Source organism: Bemisia tabaci, chromosome 5, assembly GCF_918797505.1.
Source record: "Bemisia tabaci chromosome 5, PGI_BMITA_v3".
Taxonomy (NCBI): Eukaryota; Metazoa; Arthropoda; class Insecta; order Hemiptera; family Aleyrodidae; genus Bemisia; species Bemisia tabaci.
In genome coordinates, this window is record NC_092797.1 from 26,799,397 (window position 1) to 26,807,800 (window position 8,404).

The 8,404-nt window shown below is 39.6% G+C and overlaps 1 protein-coding gene across 1 annotated transcript in view; it reads right to left on the bottom strand.

The window, feature by feature from the left end:
- The window catches only part of LOC140224641 (uncharacterized), a 29,132-nt gene extending 21,257 nt beyond the window's left edge, over positions 1–7,875 (bottom strand). The window contains exon 1 of the mRNA XM_072300680.1: positions 7,032–7,875. The gene's annotated coding sequence lies outside the window, so the exon portion shown is untranslated. The remainder of the gene's footprint in view (positions 1–7,031) is intronic.
- Positions 7,876–8,404: the final 529 nt, after the last annotated feature.

Below are 8,404 nucleotides of genomic sequence, written 5' to 3' on the forward strand. Positions count from 1 at the left end.
AGATTTTTGAATTTTATGAGTATAAAGGAAGTGAAAAGTGAAATTGTTAGGGATTTTCTCATTTTCAGCTTTTCCTGCTCAAATCCTACAATTTTCGTATTGAGGTTATATTGTATTGTTTTGACCCAAACGATACATCGAACCACTATCGAATAATATCCACGGTGATCCTTGCAAGTTGGTAACCTTGCGTTTTTCTTCCGTTTAAATCTATTCTAAATATCGATTCTCGGCCTGATCCAGAATCGATAGTTTTACGCACATTTAAAAGGAGGATGAACAGTGTTGCCAATTTTCAACAATCCTCGCTGTTTTACTATATGAACGTGAGAAAAGCCTAGGAGCGTTTCGGAATCGCCATACAGAACTGACAACGTCACAGCTTGTCGCGCTTTCATCGGCGCGCATTCCCCCGCCGTTGATCCGAATAAATCTTGGAGCGCAAAAGGCAAGAAAAAGAAAGGGGGAGACGGGGGCGGAAGAAAAGAGGAAGGAGGAGGCGAGGAAAAAGAAGGAAATGTCGGCGCCGGTATGGAAGTTTGCCCCTGCGATACGTGGTGGTTGATTGCGCTCATATGCGCATTTGCTTTCGCATTCCAGTGTTGCCGGATTTTGAGGAAAAACGAGAATTTTCATCTCTGAACGTTTTAATTCATGTTCAAGGAAAAAACGGATCGCTAGTTTAACGATTAAATCGTAAAAAATAGGTCCAACATGTTTCAAATTTAAATTTTACAACAGTCGGAAAAGCTAATTTAACCACGAAGGTGGTTAAATTAGCACTTTTTTCTTATGCAAATTAATTTTTTTTTCAAAAACAGATCATACTAAGATGACTTACTTTTTTATTATTAAGTGATAAAAAATTGTGCAGTGTGCTACAACACAGAGTTGACTTAGCATTTTTTAATTGTAAAATTTGCTTCGAAACATGCCTGACACTTTATTCAACTAAAAAAATTGTTAAATCTGCAATTTCATTTTTTCCGTGCTGATTCGGTATAGTGTCTGTAAAAAGAGACCTACTCTTCCGGGAGTGAATTTTCCAGGAGGTCCGAATGTGAAGGGAGAACGCCAAAACTAAGCGAATTTTATTGAAAGTCCCGAACCTCTTTCGGAAGTCCTGTCCCGGTTTGTCTCATCAATCAACAACACCAGTGGACAACGTCGTTATCAGATTCGACCAATCAGATCCGTTGGTTTTCGATAGGTCGAACCTCTTTTAGACCCACCTCGCGAGGTGGTACCAAAATCACGCAATAACGTTGCGATTTGTTGGCCACCGAATCGGAAGTTCCGAGCTCAAATACAGTGGCAGCTCGGAGGTTCGGGCACAAAAGTAGTACCGAACCTTTAAATAAAATTCGTTTATTGGGGATTTAGGGATCTTGACGCAGGCCCGCCACATCCCATCTCAGGCCCTGGTACCAGTTTTAAGGCCCGGGCCCCAAGCACGGGGGGGGGGGGGTCCGAGGGGCATCCCCCGAGAAATTTTTGAATTTATAAATCTGTTCCGACGCATTTTGAAGCTTCTATGACGAAATTTTCCATCAATTTCTGCGGAATAATTACGCTTTTTTTCTACTTTCAGCAAAAAATACATGCGAATTCTTGCATTCAAAACATCTGGAAAATTTTTATTTTTTTGGGGGGGGGCATATGATACTATTTTCAATTCTAAGGGGGCCAGGCCCCCGTGGACTCCCCCTTCGTTTGTCTATGGCAAGGGAGTTGAGCCATGAGCCATGAAGTTGAGGATGCCCAGACTGGAGACTCTTAGCATCTGACGACAGGAGAAAATGAAACGCGCAGTTACTAAAATTATCCTTTTGTACTGAAAATCTTGAAAATAGATAAAAATTTTCCAAGAATTATACTTCTTTAAAAATTTAAGAAGAATCCTACAGTGCCCCAGCGTGTTTTTGAAAACACCTTTAGCGAAATTTTTAGGGTAAATTTTTCACTTTTTCCTACGAAACAAGGGTTGCATGTGAATTCGTTGTGGTTTCTCACGGGCAGCACGGGCCCCCTCCGGGGCCCGGGCCCTGGTACCAGGGACCCAGTATCCCCCCCTTTGTGGCGGGCCTGTCTTGACGGGAAACGCTCTCGAAAACCTTGGGAACAAGGCTACGCGCAGTTTTCTCCACAGCGGACACTGGCTGTTCCTTTTCTGTGCGCATCATGCCAGAATTTCGAATCTAAATTTAACCTAAAGCGTTAGCCTTCAAATTTTACCTAAATACTAACGTTGATCTTAAAATTTCACATAAAACTCCAAAATTCTTGTCTTGGAATCTCAAGACACCATATCCATTCAAATTTTTGAGCTTTCTGGGTCAAACTTGCGACAAAATATCCAGATTTTCTTCTTCTGTGCAGTGGTCTTTATAACTGAATTTCGTGTTTTTGGCATAGGGCCCTTTTCACAGATTCTGTCAGTTTATTGTACACCGATTCGCACGCGAGAGATACGTAACGATCAGAATATTGTAAGAAGGATATAGGATATCAGGAGATATAGGAGATATATAGGAGATAGGTGAAAGGATATCATCTAGCAGGCTGAGCTTTCACTTTTATCGCGGAAATGCATGCCATTAGACCCGGCTGAAATCAAAGCGGAAATGGAGTAGTATCATACAATGGCTGGTTTGAGCACGTTCGGTGAGCATCAAATGGACTACATTTTGCAATAAGGGACTACAATTTATGGCTTAGTTTAGGAACAACATATGTACCAGTAGTTTCCCTTAACAAGGAAGTATTTTCACTGATGAGCCACAAATTTTAGTTCCTGTAAGTGCAAAATTTAGTCTAAATCATGAAACCGACGTGGTAGAAACCATTCGTCCGTAAGACTTCACCCGCACTATGATTATCATGGGGAGAATGGAGAAGTGGCATGCAATTTTTTTATTACTTTATCTGAAAGTGCTTAAAGAGTTTATTTCACAGTACTTTTTATATTTTTTTCTGATATGGAAAATACTGTAAAAATAGATTTAAAAGTGAGAAAATGCACCGCCTAGTGACGTCATCTGGCCGCATTTCCTATTTACCTAAACACATGTATTTTAGTATGATTAGATCATTTTGTCATATCTTCTCCAATGATTGTTCAATTCATGAACCAAGGGTAATAGGGTATCCTCGTGTTCAGTTCACTCAGTAGTTTCCACTTTAACACGAAATTCATCAAATTTCGGACACTTGCAAATTCTCTATTCTCCCTAATGTTGGAGCCCGACTTTGAGTTTGGACGGACCTCAGTACTTTTTGATATCCAATACAATTTGAGTGACAGTGCACAAAATTTTGCAACCGTCCATTTCTCATTTTTGAAGATTATCGTATGAAACAAACGGAAATTGTGAAAAATGGTGTTAAATCTAAAATGTCCCCATTTATTCTCCGTTGCCTACGGTTTATCCGTTTTACTACCTACGTTTGGAGCTAGCGCAGAATTATGCAGGAGTCCATTGCAGATGGCTAGACTGAGATGTCGTTGGTAAGGCAACCATGGTGCAAACAGTGAACGAAATGTTAATGACGGTGGAATTTATATTCCAATTAATCCTGCGTCCGCATTCAGGCTCAGCTGAGCGGCATGCGTCACTCTTTGTCCACCCGAGCCGCGCCGTCTGTCCATCCAGGCCTCATCATTCGTCTCCACATGGCGGGAAACTTAAGCCCTAATCTATGATTGGATGCTGATCCATAGCGATATGGTCTTTTTTCGCGTTCATTGAATCGAATTTACGGTAGTTTCATCTAGAATGGAGATGTTGCATGTGTGAGAAATTTGCGATTTGACTGTTGGTTATTTTGTAAAAGTTTGCGAGCAACACGATGGTGCCACTGGTTTTCTCTGAATTTCAACTTCCAAGCTCAAAAAAAGCTCTCAAGTTGAGGCCAAAATGGAGGGGATATCCCACGCTATTCTGAGAGTCCAACTTTACATCAAGACAAACTCTCCATGCAAAGATAGGGAGCAAATACATTAGCAGGGTTGCCGTGTTTTCAGTTTTGGAGTCCTCAAATAAAGTGCAGCCCTGTCAATGTATTTGCTTCCTATCTTTGCATGGAGAGTTCGTTTTGATGTAGAGGTGGACTCTCAGGATAGCGTGGGATATCCCCTCCATTTTGGCCTTAACTTGAGAGTTTTTTTTGAGCTTGGGAGTTGATTTCAGAAAAAACCAGTGGCACCATCGTGTTTCTCGCGAACTTTTACTTAAGAATCAACAGTCAAATCGCAAATTCCTCACACATCTCCATCCTTATATAAGGAGAGTACGGACACGTCGAAAAATGGAGCTCTTAGGGCCCAAAAGGGCAGCCAACCCTCACACACGAAAAATGTCACCGCATGCAAATCTTTAGATTCCAATACCAAACCAAGATGGCTAAGAATGTACATAAATGAGCGTTCTTCCGTAAAAATGAGTAATATGTATGCAGAAACTAAGTCGAATACGCTCTACCAACGACGGGTCGTAACTATTGAAGGAACATATCAAATCTGGAAAATTTAAATTCATAGGTTGGCTGCTCTCATGGGCCCTAAAAGCTTGAGGCCTGGATACACGCTCAAATTTCCGTCTATTTCCGATCAAAATGATGACAAAAATGACGGTCAAATTTTTGCAGGCCGCAAAAATTTGATGGTAGATAGTGCGCACCAGTCACCATTTGATCGGAAATTGATGGAAATTTGAACGTGTATCCTGGCCTTTGGTGGCTCAACATAACTATTACCGGCATGTCCGTACCCTCCCTATATAGGTACTCTAATTATTGGACGTGTAGAAATTTGTTAAAGTTGAGGTCTCATAAAAATTTTGTGAATTTTGTCGGCCTCTTTTCGAAAAAACTAAGGTAACTTTAACTAGAACAAATTTTAAAATATACTCTGTGAAAGACTCATTCCTGAAATCCAATTTTTAAGTATCACAAGTTTGTTTGACTTTCCATTCCGCCATAAGGCTCCGTGTAATTTTGAAACTTTAAAACAAGTATTTATTGAAATAGTGAAAACTGCACTTATCCCACTCGTCCTCCAAGCTCCACAATACGTGAACTACTGAGAGAACAGTTTCATGAGCCGAAAACACGGTTGTGAGGACTGAGTGGTACGGTTGATATTGAACACCGGACTTTGGTTCACAAGGCCAAACTTTGTCCCATGGCGTAGATCAAATTTTCAAAATACCAGTGTCAAACATTGTTTCTCTCGAGTTTAAAATAAAACTAGAGGGTTAAAATGCGAGATATTTTCCTCTTCTCTATTGTCGCGAAAGAAGATCAAATTTCAAGCTGTCAGCCTCTTGTAAAGCCTGTGATGACCGCGGTGGTCAACAAACGTCAAGATAGAGACAACGTGACAAGACACTCCCTAATAAAGGCTCTTTAATTGGATTTCGCTGCGCTATGATTGAGTGAGAAGGAAACAAAAGGTTTTTGAACCCAGCATCCCAAATACCGTGTAAGATAAAGGGGAGTGTTGGGAATGAGGAGATGGAGAGGGAAGGTTATCATGTTTCTCTCTGAACAATGAATATGGTGGTAATCAGTCGGATACATTCCAGCCACCTGACTTGCTTTCATTAGTGGGGGAAAAATAACTAGTCGGTTTGTGATCCGTTTCATTTCATTTTTTCTCTACGAGCGTCGAAGTCTCCAAACTATCCTGCCTCATAGAGAAAGGTAGAATACTTCGTTGGTTACTACATTGTAATTAATCAAATGTGATGAAGTCGGGCAATTTGAGGGTTAAGACGAAAGCTTGCAGTTTTCAGCACCTCAAACCCATACCATAAGTTAGGTTAAATTATCTATTTTCTCTTTTGATACTGATTATTCCCTTGTAACCTCAAGGAAACAAGGTTTTTTTTTTTAAATTTTAATTTGATTATTAAGGAAAGAATAAGTGTTTGAACTGAACCGTATCTAAAACCGGGAACAGTGCCTTCAGTCTCTATCCTGGTTGAGATGAGCAGTACCTGCGCATACACCTTTTTCCATAAACAGGACAATTAGTGTAAAAGTTTTATATTCAGAGGCTCCTTTTCAAATGGATGCTAAAGTACGCACATTCACCCCAGTAAGACTGTCGTAAAACTTTTTTTCACGATTTTTTTATCCCAAACTTGCAGTTTGAAATGCTCTCGAAGAGGCATATTTTGGATTTTTTGGCGCCAAAAGATGATGATGTAACCCATCCAAGCTAGCTGTGATATGTTTTTTTAGATTCCCACACAATGTTATGTATTTTGTCGCAATCCATAGCAAATATTGGACATACAACTTTCTACATGGAGAGCGAGTGTTTCTAACATTTTTGCCATAACTCCGAGTTATAAGGATGATCTAGGGTAAAAAGGGTGCGAGATAATTTGAGTTGGAGAGTTCAAATTATTGTTATTAGCAAAAATATTCTCTTAGGCAAAATCTTCTTCTCTATCATTTTGCGCTTTTATGACGTAGAAAAACGTGAAAGTCTTGAAATTTTGAGCCATTGATTGACGTGCCAAGAAAATATTTTAAAAGTGGAAAACAGATTCGCAAAATTTCATTGTGCTCTGAAATTTTTGAAGTTGATTTATTTTATCACAATTGGCTTTCTGCTGGTCATAATTTGGAAATTGTGATTGATGAACAATATCGACCTGTACATTAAGCTTTTCTCAATAAATGGTAATGAAAATTTGTTCATAAAGGAATATTAAAAGGGTTAAGTTGAGACTATGTGGTGTCGGATCCCACATCCGGAAACTTCAGAGATCCAAATGACCTCAACTTCGGGTCCCAAGCGGGAAGTTTTTTTCTCCGTTTAGGCAAGAAATGAAAATGAGGAAGAGAAAGAAGGAAATTATATGCTACAGGAAACAAAATTCTTTGGACTGAAAACAAAAACCTTAATAAAAAAATAGGAACACTTAAAAGAGAAACTCTTCATCCCAAAGTGGCATTGCTGATCACACCAGAAAGTTAGGATAATTGAATAATTTAAATGAAGATTCATATGAACATACCTCTACTTTAAAAGTTATCCTTAAGCGGCAAAATGAGCGATTTTTTCTGGAAAATTTTTGACGGAGCACCAGTTTTTTAAGAGACCAAGTAATTTGAAAAACGGTTCACTGTAATATTGTTAACAATCACTTTATTCCAAGTACGAATTAATGAACTCGCGTAGTCAGTCATTTCAGGAGAGAAAAAATCCTCTGACATATATTGCTGCTTTTTACTTAGGTTGTTTTTCATAACATAATGAGAGACAAATTTATTCCCATTTGCACGATTACTTTAACGCACAAGCCACTAAGTATGAAAGTTAACGTGAGATTAGTCTTAGAAACGCCTCGAGCCAAAAAAGAAGGAAAAAATTACATGTTTAATTTCTTAATGAAATTTGAAAAAAAGCACTGATACTTTTTGGAATCCAATTTAACTTTGGAGAAAAACTTCTCGTAATTCTAAAACACTAAACTGCACAGACGGTGGTTGCTTTTTTACGATGCACACCATTCACTAAATCCGAGTTTTGCAAATGTGTCGAGAAATCGTATATCATACGAGGTATAAATTTTTGGCTGAACATTAAGGATTGATGATACAATCATATAAGTCATGTGTTTTTCTGATGAATGCATAAGTTTTCACGCAAAAAAAAGGGATTCAATAATTAAGGTTCACAATGAACGATAACTATTTTATTATAATAACAGTGCCGGCGACGTTTCAATTAAAGGTCATCCAAGTCGAGGTTGAAGATGTCACACATTAAGGCACAGACACGCTTTTTTACGAGAGAGTCGCGATCACAAAAAGTGCAGCTTGACACAATAAGATCATTCCGACAAACGAAGTTTCAAATCTAAGTTTATGAAACTAAAAAGAAAAAAAAAAAAAAAAAAAAACGCACGGAGCATTCATCTAAGACGCGGGGGAGGTACCGAAAAGTTCACGGCTATTCTCGCGAAACTCGCACATGCAGGAAAAAGCGCGTCCCTGTTGAAAAACACAATGTGAAAGACAAACGCGTGGCTTAGTCAGCGCGAGAAACACGAATGGAAACATAACCTCATTTATGAATCAGCTGAGTTGAGGATGCCGGCAAAAAGAACGCGGGCATGCGCAATGCCGCACCAGCGCAGTTCGTCAGACGCCAGCCGAGCCGCGTAGTGACCCCCCGCTCCCCCCTCACAATTCCAAAAGAAGGGGACGAAGGGGGCAGACATCATCACAAAGCTCTTCCGCTGCTTTCGATCAATCTCACTCCTCCTCTTCAACCTATTGTCATCCTACATCTTTCCACTGGCTGCCGTTCGTCGGTTTCCTTATCCTGGCTCACCCGGTTTTTACTTGGTTATCAAGCAAATCAGCATTCTTATCTCTTAATTAC